Source organism: Calliopsis andreniformis, unplaced genomic scaffold (assembly GCF_051401765.1).
Source record: "Calliopsis andreniformis isolate RMS-2024a unplaced genomic scaffold, iyCalAndr_principal scaffold0014, whole genome shotgun sequence".
In the NCBI taxonomy this organism is placed as follows: domain Eukaryota; kingdom Metazoa; phylum Arthropoda; class Insecta; order Hymenoptera; family Andrenidae; genus Calliopsis; species Calliopsis andreniformis.
The window spans coordinates 16038330-16052437 of NW_027480427.1; positions in this window are offsets into that span (position 1 = coordinate 16038330).

Consider the following 14108-nt stretch of genomic DNA (forward strand, 5'->3'; position numbering starts at 1 on the left):
AAACGAATAATTGCAACCAGTATGAAACTTATGGTCATTTCTACTTTCCGTGCAACCTAGGCGTCACCCTAGGGCGTTGCTCCAACAGATTGAATAGTTAGGGCCTTAGAAGTCAACCCCGGAAGCATAAAATACAAAATAAATAGAACGGTTTTTCCATTGTATAAAACGAATAATTGCTACCAGTGTAAAAGCTATGGTCATTTCTACGTTCCGGGCAACCTAGACTTCACTGCATGGCGTTCTTCCACCACATCGAATAGCTACGGCCTCAGAAGTCCACGCCTGAAGCATAAAATACAATAAAAATACAACAGTCTTTTCATCGCATAACAGGAATAATTGCAACACGCGTGAAAGTAATGATCATTTCCTCGTTTCGGGTATCCTAGACTTAACTCTGAGGCATTGCTCCACCAGATCGAATAATTAGGGCCTGAGAAGTCAACGCCAGAAGCATAGAATACAATATAAATACAACAGCTTTTCCATCGTATAAAACAAATAATTGCAACCAGTGTGAAAGTTATGGTCATTTCTACGTTCCGGGCAACCTAGCCTTCACTGTCGAGCGTTGCTCCACCAGATCGAAATGTTAGGGCCTAAGAAGTCAACGCCCGAAGCATAAAATACGATATAAATGCAACAGCATTTCCATAGTATTAAATGAATAATTGCAAACACTGTGAAAGTAGTGGTCATTTCTACGTTCCGGGCAACCTAGGCTTCACTGTATGGCGTTCTTCCACCACATCGAAAGGCTACGGCCTCAGAAGTCCACGCCTGAAACATAAATTACAATAAAAATACAACAGTTTTTCCATTGTATCAAACGAATAATTGCTACCAGTGTGTAAGTTATGGTCATTTCTACGTTCCGCGCAACCTGGGCTTTACTCCAGGGCGTTGTTCCACCAGATGGAATAGTTAGGGCCTAAGAAGTCAACGCCAGAAGCATAAAATACGATTTAAATACAACAGCTTTTCCATCGTATAAAACAAATAATTGCAACCAGTGTGAAAGTTATGGTCATTTCTACGTTCCCGGCAACCTAGGCTTCACTGTATGGCGTTCTTCCACCACATCGGATAGCTACGGCCTCAGAAGTCAACGCCTGAAGTATAAAATACAATAAAAATACAACAGTCTTTCCATCCTGTAACAGGAATAGTTGCAACCCGTGTGAAAGGGATGGTCATTTCTACGTTCCAGGCAACCTAGGCTTCACTCTAGGGCGTTGCTCCACCAGATCAAACAGTTAGGGCCTTAGAAGTCAACGCCCGAAGCATTAAATACAAAATAAATAGAACAGTTTTTCCATTGTATAAAACGAATAATTGCTACCAGTGTAAAAGTTATGGTCATTTCTACGTTCCGGGCAACCTAGGCTTCACCCTAGGCCGTTGTTCCACCAGATCGAATAGTTAGGGCCTAAGAAGTGAACGCCAGAAGCATAAAATACAATATAAATACAACAGTTTTTCCATCATATAAAACGAATGATAGCAACCAGTGTGAAAGTTATGGTCATTTCTACGTTCCGGGCAATCTAGGCTGCACTCTAGGGCGTTGCTCCACCAGATCGAATAGTTAGGGCCTTAGAAGTCAACGCCCGAAGCATAAAATACAAGATAAATAAAACAGTTTTTCCATCGTATAAAACGAAAACTTGCAAACAGTGTGAAAGATATGGACATTTCTACGATCCGGGCTACCTAGGATTCACTCTATGGCGTTCTTCCACCACATCGAATAGCAACGGCCTCAGAAGTCAACGCCAGAAGCTTAAATACAATATAAATATAACAGTTTTTCCATCGTATAAAACGAATAATAGCTACCAGTGTGAAAGTTATGGTCATTTCTACGTACCGGGCAACCTAGGCTTCACTCTAGGGCGCTGCTCTACCAGATCGAATAGTTAGGGCCTTAGAAGTCAACGCCCGAAGCATAAAATACGATATAAATATAACAGCTTTTCCATCGTATAAAACAAATAATTGCAACCAGTTTGATAGTGATGGTCATTTCTACGTACCGGGCAACGTAGGCTTCACTCTAGGGCGTTGCTCCACCAGATGGAATGGTTAGGGCCTTAGAAGTCAACGCCCGAAGCATAAAATATAAAATAAATAGAACAGTTTTTCCATCGTATAAAACGAATAATTGCTACCAGTGTGAAAGTTATGGTCATTTCTACTTTCCGGCCAACCTAGACTTCACCCTAGGGCGTTGTTCCACCAGATGGAATAGTTAGAGCCTAAGAAGTCAACGCCAGAAGCATAAAATACGATATAAATACAACAGCTATTCCATCGTATAAAACGAATAATTGCAACCAGTGTGAAAGTTATGGTCATTTCTACGTTCCGGGCAACCTAGGCTTCACTCTAGGGTGTTGCTCCAACAGATTGAATAGTTAGGGCCTTAGAAGTCAATGCCCGAAGCATAAAATGCAATAAAAATACAACAGCTTTTCCATCGTATAAAAGGAATAATTGCAAACAGTGTGAAAGTAATGGTCATTTCTACGTTCCGGGCAACCTAGGCTTCACTGTATGGCGTTCTTCCACCACATTGAATAGCCACGGCCTCAGAAGTCAACGCCTGAAGTATAAAATACAACAAAAATACAACAGTCTTTCCATCCTATAACTGGAATAATTGCAACACGCGTGAAAGTAATGATCATTTCGGCGTTTCGGGCATCCTAGACTTAACTCTGAGGCATCGATCCACCTGATCGAATAGTTAGGGCCTAAGAAGTCAACGCCAGAAGCATAAAATACAATATAAATACAACAGTTTTTCCATCGTATAAAACGAATAATTGCAACCAGTATGAAACTTATGGTCATTTCTACGTACCGGGCATCCTAGGCTTCACTCTAGGGCGTTCCTCTACCAGATCGAATAGTTGGGGCCTTAGAAGTCAGCGCCCGAAGCATAAAATACAAAATAAATAGAACAGTTTTTCCATCGTATAAAACGAATAATTGCTACCAGTGTGAAAGTTATGGTCATTTCTACGTTCCGGGCAACCTAGGCTGCACTCTAGGGCGTTGCTCCACTAGATCGAATAGTTAGGGCCTTAGAAGTCAACGCCCGAAGCATAAAATACGATATAAATACAACAGCTTTTCCATCGTATAAAACAAATAATTGCAACCAGTGTGAAAGTTATGGTCATTTCTACGTTCCGGGCAACCTAGGCTTGACTGTATGGCGTTCTTCCACCACATCGGATAGCTACGGCCTCAGAAGTCAACGCCTGAAGTATAAAATACAATAAAAATACAACAGTCTTTCCATCCTATAACAGGAATAATTGCAACCCGTGTGAAAGGGATGGTCATTTCTACGTTCCACGCAACCTACGCTTCACTCTAGGGCGTTGCTCCACCAGATCAAACAGTTAGGTCCTTAGAAGTCGACGCCAGAAGCATAAAATACGATATAAATACAACAGCTTTTCCATCGTATAAAAGGAATAATTGCAAACAGTGTGAAAGTAATGGTCATTTCTACGTTCCGGGCAACGTAGGCTTCACTGTATGGCGTTCTTCTACCACATCGAACAGCTACGGCCTCAGAAGTCAACGCCTGAAGTATAAAATACAATAAAAACACAACAGTCTTTCCATCCTATAACAGGAATAATTGCAACAAGCGTGAAAGTAATGATCATTTCGGCGTTTCGGGCAACCTAGGCTGCACTCTAGGGCGTTGCTCCACTAGATCGAATAGTTAGAGCCTTGGAAGTCAACGCCCGAAGCATAAAATACAAAATAAATAAAACAGTTATTCCATCGTATAAAACGAATAATTGCAACCAGTGTGAAAGATATGAACATTTCTAGGATCCGGGCTACCTAGGCTTCCCTCTATGGCGTTCTGCCACCACATCGAATAGCAACGGCCTCAGAAGTCAACGCCAGAAGCATAAAATACGATATAAATGCAACAGCTTTTCCATCGTATAAAACAAACAATTGCAACCAGTGTGAAAGTTATGGTCATTTCTACGTTCCGGGCAACCTAGGCTTCACTCTACGGCGATGCTCCACCAGATCAAACAGATAGGGCATTAGAAGTCAACGCCCGAAGCATAAAATACAAAATAAATAGAACGGTTTTTCCATTGTATAAATCGAATAATTGCTGCCAGTGTAAAAGTTATGGTAATTTCTACGTTCCGGGCAACCCATGCTTCACCCTAGGGCGTTGTACTACCAGATCGAATAGTTACAGCCTATGAAGTGAACGCCAGAAGCATAAAATATAATATAAATACAACAGTTTTTCGATCGTATAAAACGAATAATTGCAACCAGTATGAAACTTATGGTCATTTCTACGTACCGGGCAACCTAGGCTTCACTCTAGGGCGTTGCTCTACCAGATCGAATAGTTAGGGCCTCAGAAGTCAACGCCCGATGCATAAAATACAAAATAAATACAACAGTTTTTCCATCGTATAAAACGAATAATTGCTAACAGTTTGAAAGTTATGGTCATTTCTACTTTCCGGGCAACCTAGGCTTCACCCTAGGGCGTTGTTCCACCAGATGGAATAGTTAGGGCCTAAGAAGTCAACGCCAGAAGCATAAAATACGATATAAATACAACAGATTTTCCATCGTATAAAACAAATAATTGCAACCAGTTTGATAGTGATGGTCATTTCTACGTACCGGGCAACCTAGGCTTCACACTAGGACGTTGCTCCACCAGATCGAGTAGTTAGGGCCTTAGAAGTCAACGCCCGAAGCATAAAATGTAAAATAAATAGAACAGTTTTTCCATCGTATAAAACGAATAATTGCTACCAGTGTGAAAGTTATGGTCATTTCTACTTTCTGGGCAACCTAGTCTTCACCCTAGGGCGTCGTTCCACCAGATGGAATAGTTTGGGCCTAAGAAGTCAACGCCAGAAGCATAAAATACGATATAAATACAACAGCTTTTCCATCGTATGAAACGAATAATTGCAACCAGTGTGAAAGTTATGGTCATTTCTACGTTCCGGGCGACCTAGGCTTCACCCTAGGGCGTTGCTCCAACAGATCGAATAGTTAGGGTCTAAGAAGTGAACGCCAGAAGAATAAAATGCAATAAAAATACAACAGTTTTTCCATCGTATAGCAGGAATAATTTGCAACCAGTGTGAAAGTTATGGTCATTTCTACATTCCGAGCAACCTAGGCTTCACTCTAGGGCGTTGCTCCACCAGATCGAATAGTTAGGTCCTTAGAAGTCAACGCCCGAAGCATAAAATACGATATAAATACAACAGCATTTCCATCGTATTAAATGAATAATTGCAAACAGTGTGAAGGTAGTGGTCATTTCTACGTTCCGGGCAACCTAGGCTTCACTCTACGGCGTTGTTCCACCAGATCGAATAGTTAGGTCCTAAGAAGTCAACACCAGAAGAATAAAATAAAAAATAAATGCAACAGCTTTTACACCGTATAAAACGAATAATTGCAACCTGTGTGAAGGTTATGGTCATATCTACGTTCCGGGCAACCTAGGCTTCACTGTCGGGCGTTGCTCCACCAGATCGAAATGTTAGGGCCTAAGAAGTCAACGCCCGAAGCATAAAATACGATATAAATACAACAGCATTTCCATCGTATTAAATGAATAATTGCAAACAGTGTGAAAGTAGTGGTCATTTCTACGTTCCGGGCAACCTAGGTTTCACTGTATGGCGTTCTTCCACCACATCGAATAGCTACGGCCTCAGAAGTCCACGCCTGAAGCATAAAATACAATAAAAATACAACAGTCTTTTCATCGCATAACAGGAATAATTGCAACAAGCGTGAAAGTAATGATCATTTCGGCGTTACGGGCATCCTAGACTTAACTCTGAGGCATTGCTCCACCAGATCGAATAATTACGGCCTGAGAAGTCAACGCCAGAAGCATAAAATACAATATAAATACAACAGTTTTTCTATCGTATAAAACGAATAATTGCAACCAGTATGAAACTTATGGACATTTCTACTTTCCGAGCAACCTAGGCTTCACTCTAGGGCCTTGCTCCACCAGATCGAATAGTTAGGTCCTTAGAAGTCAACGCCAGAAGCATAAAATACGATATAAATGCAACAGCTTTTCCATTGTATAAAACGAATAATTGCTACCAGTGTAAAAGCTATGGTCACTTCTACGTTCCGGGCAACCTAGGATTCACCCTAGGCCGTTGTTCGACCAGATCGAATAGTTAGGGCCTAAGAAGTGAACGCCAGAAGCATAAAATGCAATAAAAGTACAACAGTTTTTCCATCGTTTAACAGGAATAATTTGCAACCAGTGTGATAGTAGTGGTCATTTCTACGTTCCGGGCAACCTAAGTTTCACTTCAGGGCGTTGCTCCACCAGATCGAATAGTTACGGCCTAAGAAGTAAACGCGAGAAGCATAAAATACGATAAAGATGCAACAGTTTTTCCTTCGTATAAAATGAATAATTGCAAACAGTGAAAGATATGGACATTTCTACGTTCCGGGCTACCTAGGCTTCACTCTATGGCGTTCTTCCACCACATCGAATAGCAACGGCCTCAGAAGTCAACGCCAGAAGCATAAAATACAATATAAATATAACAGCTTTTCCATCGTATAAAACGAATAATTGCTACCAGTGTAAAAGTTATAGTCATTTGTACGTTCCGGGCAACCTAGGCTTCACTGTATGGCGTTCTTCCACCACATCGTATAGCTACGGCCTCAGAAGTCAACGCCTGAAGTATAAAATACAATAAAAATACAACAGTCTTTCCATCCTATAACAGGAATAATTGCAACCCGTGTGAAAGGGATGGTAATTTCTACGTTCCAGGCAACCTAGGCTTCACTCTAGGGCGTTGCTCCACCAGATCAAACAGTTAGGGCCTTAGAAGTCAACGCCCGAAGCATTAAATACAAAATAAATAGAACAGTTTTTCCATTGTATAAAACGAATAATTGCTACCAGTGTAAAAGTTATGGTCATTTCTACGTTCCGGGCAACCTAGGCTTCACTCTAGGGCGGTGCTCCACCTGATCGAATAGTTAGGGCTTTAGAAGTCAACGCCCGAAGCATTAAATACAAAATAAATAGAACAGTTTTTCCATTGTATCAAACGAATAATTGCTACCAGTGTGAAAGTTATGGTCATTTCTACATTTCGAGCAACCTAGGCTGCACTCTAGGGCGTTGCTCCACTAGATCGAATAGTTAGGGCCTTAGAAGTCAACGCCCGAAGCATAAAATACGATATAAATACAACAGCTTTTCCATCGTATAAAAGGAATAATTGCAAACAGTGTGAAAGTAATGGTCATTTCTACGTTCCGGGCAACCTAGGCTTCACTGTATGGCGTTCTTCCACCACATCGAATAGCTACGGCCTCAGAAGTCAACGCCTGAAGAATAAAATACAATAAAAACACAACAGTCTTTCCATCCTATAACAGGAATAATTGCAACAAGCGTGAAAGTAATGATCATTTCGGCGTTTCGGGCAACCTAGGCTGCACTCTAGGGCGTTGCTCCACTAGATTGAATAGTTAGGGCCTTAGAAGTCAACGCCCGAAGCATGATATACAAAATAAATAAAACAATTATTCCATCGTATAAAACGAATAATTGCTACCAGTGTGAAAGATATCAACATTTCTACGATCCGGGCTACCTAGGCTTCCCTCTATGGCGTTCTTCCACCACATCGAATAGCAACGGCCTCAGAAGTCAACGCCAGAAGCATAAAATACGATATAAATACAACAGCTTTTCCATCGTATAAAACAAACAATTGCAACCAGTGTGGAAGTTATGGTCATTTCTACGTTCCGGGCAACCTAGGCTTCACTCCAGGGCGGTGCTCCACCAAATCGAATAGCTAGGCCCTTAGAAGTCAACGCCAGAAGCATAAAATACAATAAAGATGCAAAAGTTTTTCCATCGTATAACAGGAATAACTGCAAACAGTATGAATGTACTTGTCATTTCTACGTTCCGGGTAACCTAGGTTTCACTCTAGGGCGTTGCTCCACCAGATCGAATAGCTAGGGACCTAGAAGTCAACGCCAGAAGCATAAAATACAATAAAGATGCAAAAGTTTTTTCATCGTATAACAGGAATAACTGCAAACAGTATGAAAGTACTTGTCATTTCTACGTTCCGGGTAACCTAGGTTTCACTCTAGGGCGTTGCTCCACCAGATCGAAGAGCTAGGGACTTAGAATTCAACGCCATAAGAATAAAATACAATATAAGTACAACAGTTTTTCCATCGTATAAAGCGAATAATAGCAAGCAGTGTGAAAGTTATGGTCATTTCTACTGTCCGGACAACCTAGGCATCACCCTAGGGCGTTGTTCCACCAGATGGAATAGTTAGGTCCTAAGAAGTCAACGCCAGAAGCATAAAATGCGATATAAATACAACAGCTTTTCTATCGTATAAAACAAATACTTGTAACCAGTTTGATAGTGATGGTCATTTCTACGTACCGGGCAACCTAGGCTTCACTCTAGGGCGTTGCTCCACCAGAGCGAATAGTTAGGGCCTTAGAAGTCAACGCCCGAGGCATAAAATATAAAATAAATAGAACAGTTTTTCCATCGTGTAAAACGAAAAATTGCTACCTGTGTGAAAGTTATGGTCATTTCTACGTTCCGCGAAATCTGGGCTTTACCCTAGTGCATTGTTCCACCAGATGGAATAGTTAGGGCCTAAGAAGTCAACGCCAGGAGCATAAAAAACGATATAAATACAATAGCTTTTCCATCGTATAAAACGAATAATTGCAACCAGTGTGGAAGTTATGGTCATTTCTACGTTCCGGGCAACCTAGGCTTCACTCTGGGGCGGTGCTCCACCAAATCGAATAGCTAGGGCCTTAGAAGTCAACGCCAGAAGCATAAAATACAATAAAGATGCAAAAGTTTTTTCATCGTATAACAGGAATAACTGCAAACAGTATGAAAGTACTTGTCATTTCTACGTTCCGGGTAACCTAGGTTTCACTCTAGGGCGTTGCTCCACCAGATCGAATAGCTAGGGACTTAGAATTCAACGCCATAAGAATAAAATACAATATAAATACAACAGTTTTTCCATCGTATAAAACGAATAATAGCAACCAGTGTGAAAGTTATGGTCATTTCTACGTACCGGGCAACCTGGGCTTCACTCTAGGGCGTTGCTCTACCAGATCGAATAGTTAGGGCCTTAGAAGTCAACGCCCGAAGCATAAAATACAAAATAAATAGAACAGTTTTTCCATCGTATAAAACGAATAATTGCTACCAGTGTGAAAGTTATGGTCATTTCTACTTTCCGCGCAACCTAGGCTTCACCCCAGGGCGTTGTTCCACCAGATGGAATAGTTAGGGCCTAACAGGTCAACGCCAGAAGCATAAAATACGATATAAATACAACAGCTTTTCCATCGTATAAAACAAATAATTGCAACCAGTTTGATAGTGATGGTCACTTCTACGTACCGGGCAACCTAGGCTTCACTCTAGGGCGTCGCTCCACCAGATCGAATAGTTAGGGCCTTAGAAGTCAACTCCCGAAGCATAAAATATAAAATAAATAGAACAGTTTTTCCATCGTATAAAACGAAAAATTGCTACCAGTGTGAAAGTTATGGTCATTTCTACTTTCCGGGCAACCTAGGCTTCACCCTAGGGCGTTGTTCCACCAGATGGAATAGCTAGGGCCTAAGAAGTCAGCGCCAGAAGCATAAAATACGATATAAATACAACAGCTTTTCCATCGTATAAAACAAGTAATTGCAACCAGTTTGATAGTGATGGTCATTTCTACGTACCGGGCAACCTAGGGTTCACTGTACGGCGATGCTCCACCAGATCAAACAGTTAGGGCCTTGGAAGTCAACGCCCGAAGCATAAAATACAAAATAAATAGAACGGTTCTTCCACTGTATAAAACGAATAATTGCTGCCAGTGTAAAAGCTATGGTCATTTCTACGTTCCGGGCAACCTAGGCTTCACCCTAGGGCGTTGTACCACCAGATCGAATAGTTAGGGCCTAAGAAGTCAACGCCAGAAGCATAAAATACGATATAAATGCAACAGCTTTTCCATTGTATAAAACGAATAATTGCTACCAGTGTAAAAGCTATGGTCACTTCTACGTTCCGGGCAACCTAGGATTCACCCTAGGCCGTTGTTCGACCAGATCGAATAGTTAGGGCCTAAGAAGTGAACGCCAGAAGCATAAAATGCAATAAAAGTACAACAGTTTTTCCATCGTTTAACAGGAATAATTTGCAACCAGTGTGATAGTAGTGGTCATTTCTACGTTCCGGGCAACCTAGGTTTCACTTCAGGGCGTTGCTCCACCAGATCGAATAGTTACGGCCTAAGAAGTAAACGCCAGAAGCATAAAATACGATAAAGATGCAACAGTTTTTCCTTCGTATAAAATGAATAATTGCAAACAGTGAAAGATATGGACATTTCTACGTTCCGGGCTACCTAGGCTTCACTCTATGGCGTTCTTCCACCACATCGAATAGCAACGGCCTCAGAAGTCAACGCCAGAAGCATAAAATACAATATAAATATAACAGCTTTTCCATCGTATAAAACGAATAATTGCTACCAGTGTAAAAGTTATAGTCATTTGTACGTTCCGGGCAACCTAGGCTTCACTGTATGGCGTTCTTCCACCACATCGTATAGCTACGGCCTCAGAAGTCAACGCCTGAAGTATAAAATACAATAAAAATACAACAGTCTTTCCATCCTATAACAGGAATAATTGCAACCCGTGTGAAAGGGATGGTAATTTCTACGTTCCAGGCAACCTAGGCTTCACTCTAGGGCGTTGCTCCACCAGATCAAACAGTTAGGGCCTTAGAAGTCAACGCCCGAAGCATTAAATACAAAATAAATAGAACAGTTTTTCCATTGTATAAAACGAATAATTGCTACCAGTGTAAAAGTTATGGTCATTTCTACGTTCCGGGCAACCTAGGCTTCACTCTAGGGCGGTGCTCCACCTGATCGAATAGTTAGGGCTTTAGAAGTCAACGCCCGAAGCATTAAATACAAAATAAATAGAACAGTTTTTCCATTGTATCAAACGAATAATTGCTACCAGTGTGAAAGTTATGGTCATTTCTACATTTCGAGCAACCTAGGCTGCACTCTAGGGCGTTGCTCCACTAGATCGAATAGTTAGGGCCTTAGAAGTCAACGCCCGAAGCATAAAATACGATATAAATACAACAGCTTTTCCATCGTATAAAAGGAATAATTGCAAACAGTGTGAAAGTAATGGTCATTTCTACGTTCCGGGCAACCTAGGCTTCACTGTATGGCGTTCTTCCACCACATCGAATAGCTACGGCCTCAGAAGTCAACGCCTGAAGAATAAAATACAATAAAAACACAACAGTCTTTCCATCCTATAACAGGAATAATTGCAACAAGCGTGAAAGTAATGATCATTTCGGCGTTTCGGGCAACCTAGGCTGCACTCTAGGGCGTTGCTCCACTAGATTGAATAGTTAGGGCCTTAGAAGTCAACGCCCGAAGCATAATATACAAAATAAATAAAACAATTATTCCATCGTATAAAACGAATAATTGCTACCAGTGTGAAAGATATCAACATTTCTACGATCCGGGCTACCTAGGCTTCCCTCTATGGCGTTCTTCCACCACATCGAATAGCAACGGCCTCAGAAGTCAACGCCAGAAGCATAAAATACGATATAAATACAACAGCTTTTCCATCGTATAAAACAAACAATTGCAACCAGTGTGGAAGTTATGGTCATTTCTACGTTCCGGGCAACCTAGGCTTCACTCCAGGGCGGTGCTCCACCAAATCGAATAGCTAGGCCCTTAGAAGTCAACGCCAGAAGCATAAAATACAATAAAGATGCAAAAGTTTTTCCATCGTATAACAGGAATAACTGCAAACAGTATGAATGTACTTGTCATTTCTACGTTCCGGGTAACCTAGGTTTCACTCTAGGGCGTTGCTCCACCAGATCGAATAGCTAGGGACTTAGAAGTCAACGCCAGAAGCATAAAATACAATAAAGATGCAAAAGTTTTTTCATCGTATAACAGGAATAACTGCAAACAGTATGAAAGTACTTGTCATTTCTACGTTCCGGGTAACCTAGGTTTCACTCTAGGGCGTTGCTCCACCAGATCGAAGAGCTAGGGACTTAGAATTCAACGCCATAAGAATAAAATACAATATAAGTACAACAGTTTTTCCATCGTATAAAACGAATAATAGCAAGCAGTGTGAAAGGTATGGTCATTTCTACGTACCGGGCAACCTAGGATTCACCCTAGGGCGTTGCTCCACCTGATCGAATAGTTAGGGCCTTAGAAGTCCACGCCCGAAGCATTACATACAAAATAAATAGAACAGCTTTTCCATTGTATAAAACGAATAATTGCTACCAGTGTGAAAGTTATGGTCATTTCTACGTTCCGGGCAACCTAGGCTTCACTCTGGGGCGTTGCTCTACCAGATCGAATGGTTAGGGCCTTAGAAGTCAACGCCCGAAGCATAAAATACAAGATAAATAGAACAGTTTTTCCATCGTATAAAACGAATAATTGCTACCAGTGTGAAAGTTATGGTCATTTCTACTTTCCGGGCGACCTAGGCTTCACCCTAGGGCGTTGTTCCACCAGATGGAATAGTTAGGGCCAAAGAAGTCGACGCCAGAAGCATAAAATACGATATAAATACAACAGCTTTTCCATCGTATAAAACAAATAATTGCAACTACTTTGATAGTGATAGTCATTTCTACGTACCGGGCAACCTAGGCTTCACTCTAGGGCGTTGCTCCACCAGATCGAATATTTAGGGCCTTAGAAGTCAACGCCCGAAGCATAAAATATAAAATAAATAGAACAGTTTTTCCATCGTATAAAACGAAAAATTGCTACCAGTGTGAAAGTTATGGTCATTTCTACGTTCCGCGAAATCTGGACTTTACCCTAGGGCGTTGTTCCACCAGATGGAATAGTTAGGGCCTAAGAAGTCAACGCGAGGAGCATAAAAAACGATATAAATACAACAGCTTTTCCATCGTATAAAACGAATAATTGCAACCAGTGTGGAAGTTATGGTCATTTCTACGTCCCGGGCAACCTAGGCTTCACTCTAGGGCGGTGCTCCACCAAATCGAATAGCTAGGGCCTTAGAAGTCAACGCCCGAAGCATAAAATACAAAATAAATAGAACGGTTTTTCCATTGTATAAATCGAATAATTGCTGCCAGTGTAAAAGTTATGGTAATTTCTACGTTCCGGGCAACCCATGCTTCACCCTAGGGCGTTGTACTACCAGAGTCGAATAGTTACAGCCTATGAAGTGAACGCCAGAAGCATAAAATATAATATAAATACAACAGTTTTTCGATCGTATAAAACGAATAATTGCAACCAGTATGAAACTTATGGTCATTTCTACGTACCAGGCAACCTGGGCTTCACTCTAGGGCGTTGCTCTACCAGATCGAATAGTTAGGGCCTTAGAAGTCAACGCCCGAAGCATAAAATACAAAATAAATAGAACAGTTTTTCCATCGTATAAAACGAATAATTGCTACCAGTGTGAAAGTTATGGTCATTTCTACTTTCCGCGCAACCTAGGCTTCACCCCAGGGCGTTGTTCCACCAGATGGAATAGTTAGGGCCTAACAGGTCAACGCCAGAAGCATAAAATACGATATAAATACAACAGCTTTTCCATCGTATAAAACAAATAATTGCAACCAGTTTGATAGTGATGGTCACTTCTACGTACCGGGCAACCTAGGCTTCACTCTAGGGCGTTGCTCCACCAGATCGAATAGTTATGGCCTTAGAAGTCAACTCCCGAAGCATAAAATATAAAATAAATAGAACAGTTTTTCCATCGTATAAAACGAAAAATTGCTACCAGTGTGAAAGTTATGGTCATTTCTACTTTCCGGGCAACCTAGGCTTCACCCTAGGGCGTTGTTCCACCAGATGGAATAGCTAGGGCCTAAGAAGTCAGCGCCAGAAGCATAAAATACGATATAAATACAACAGCTTTTCCATCGTAT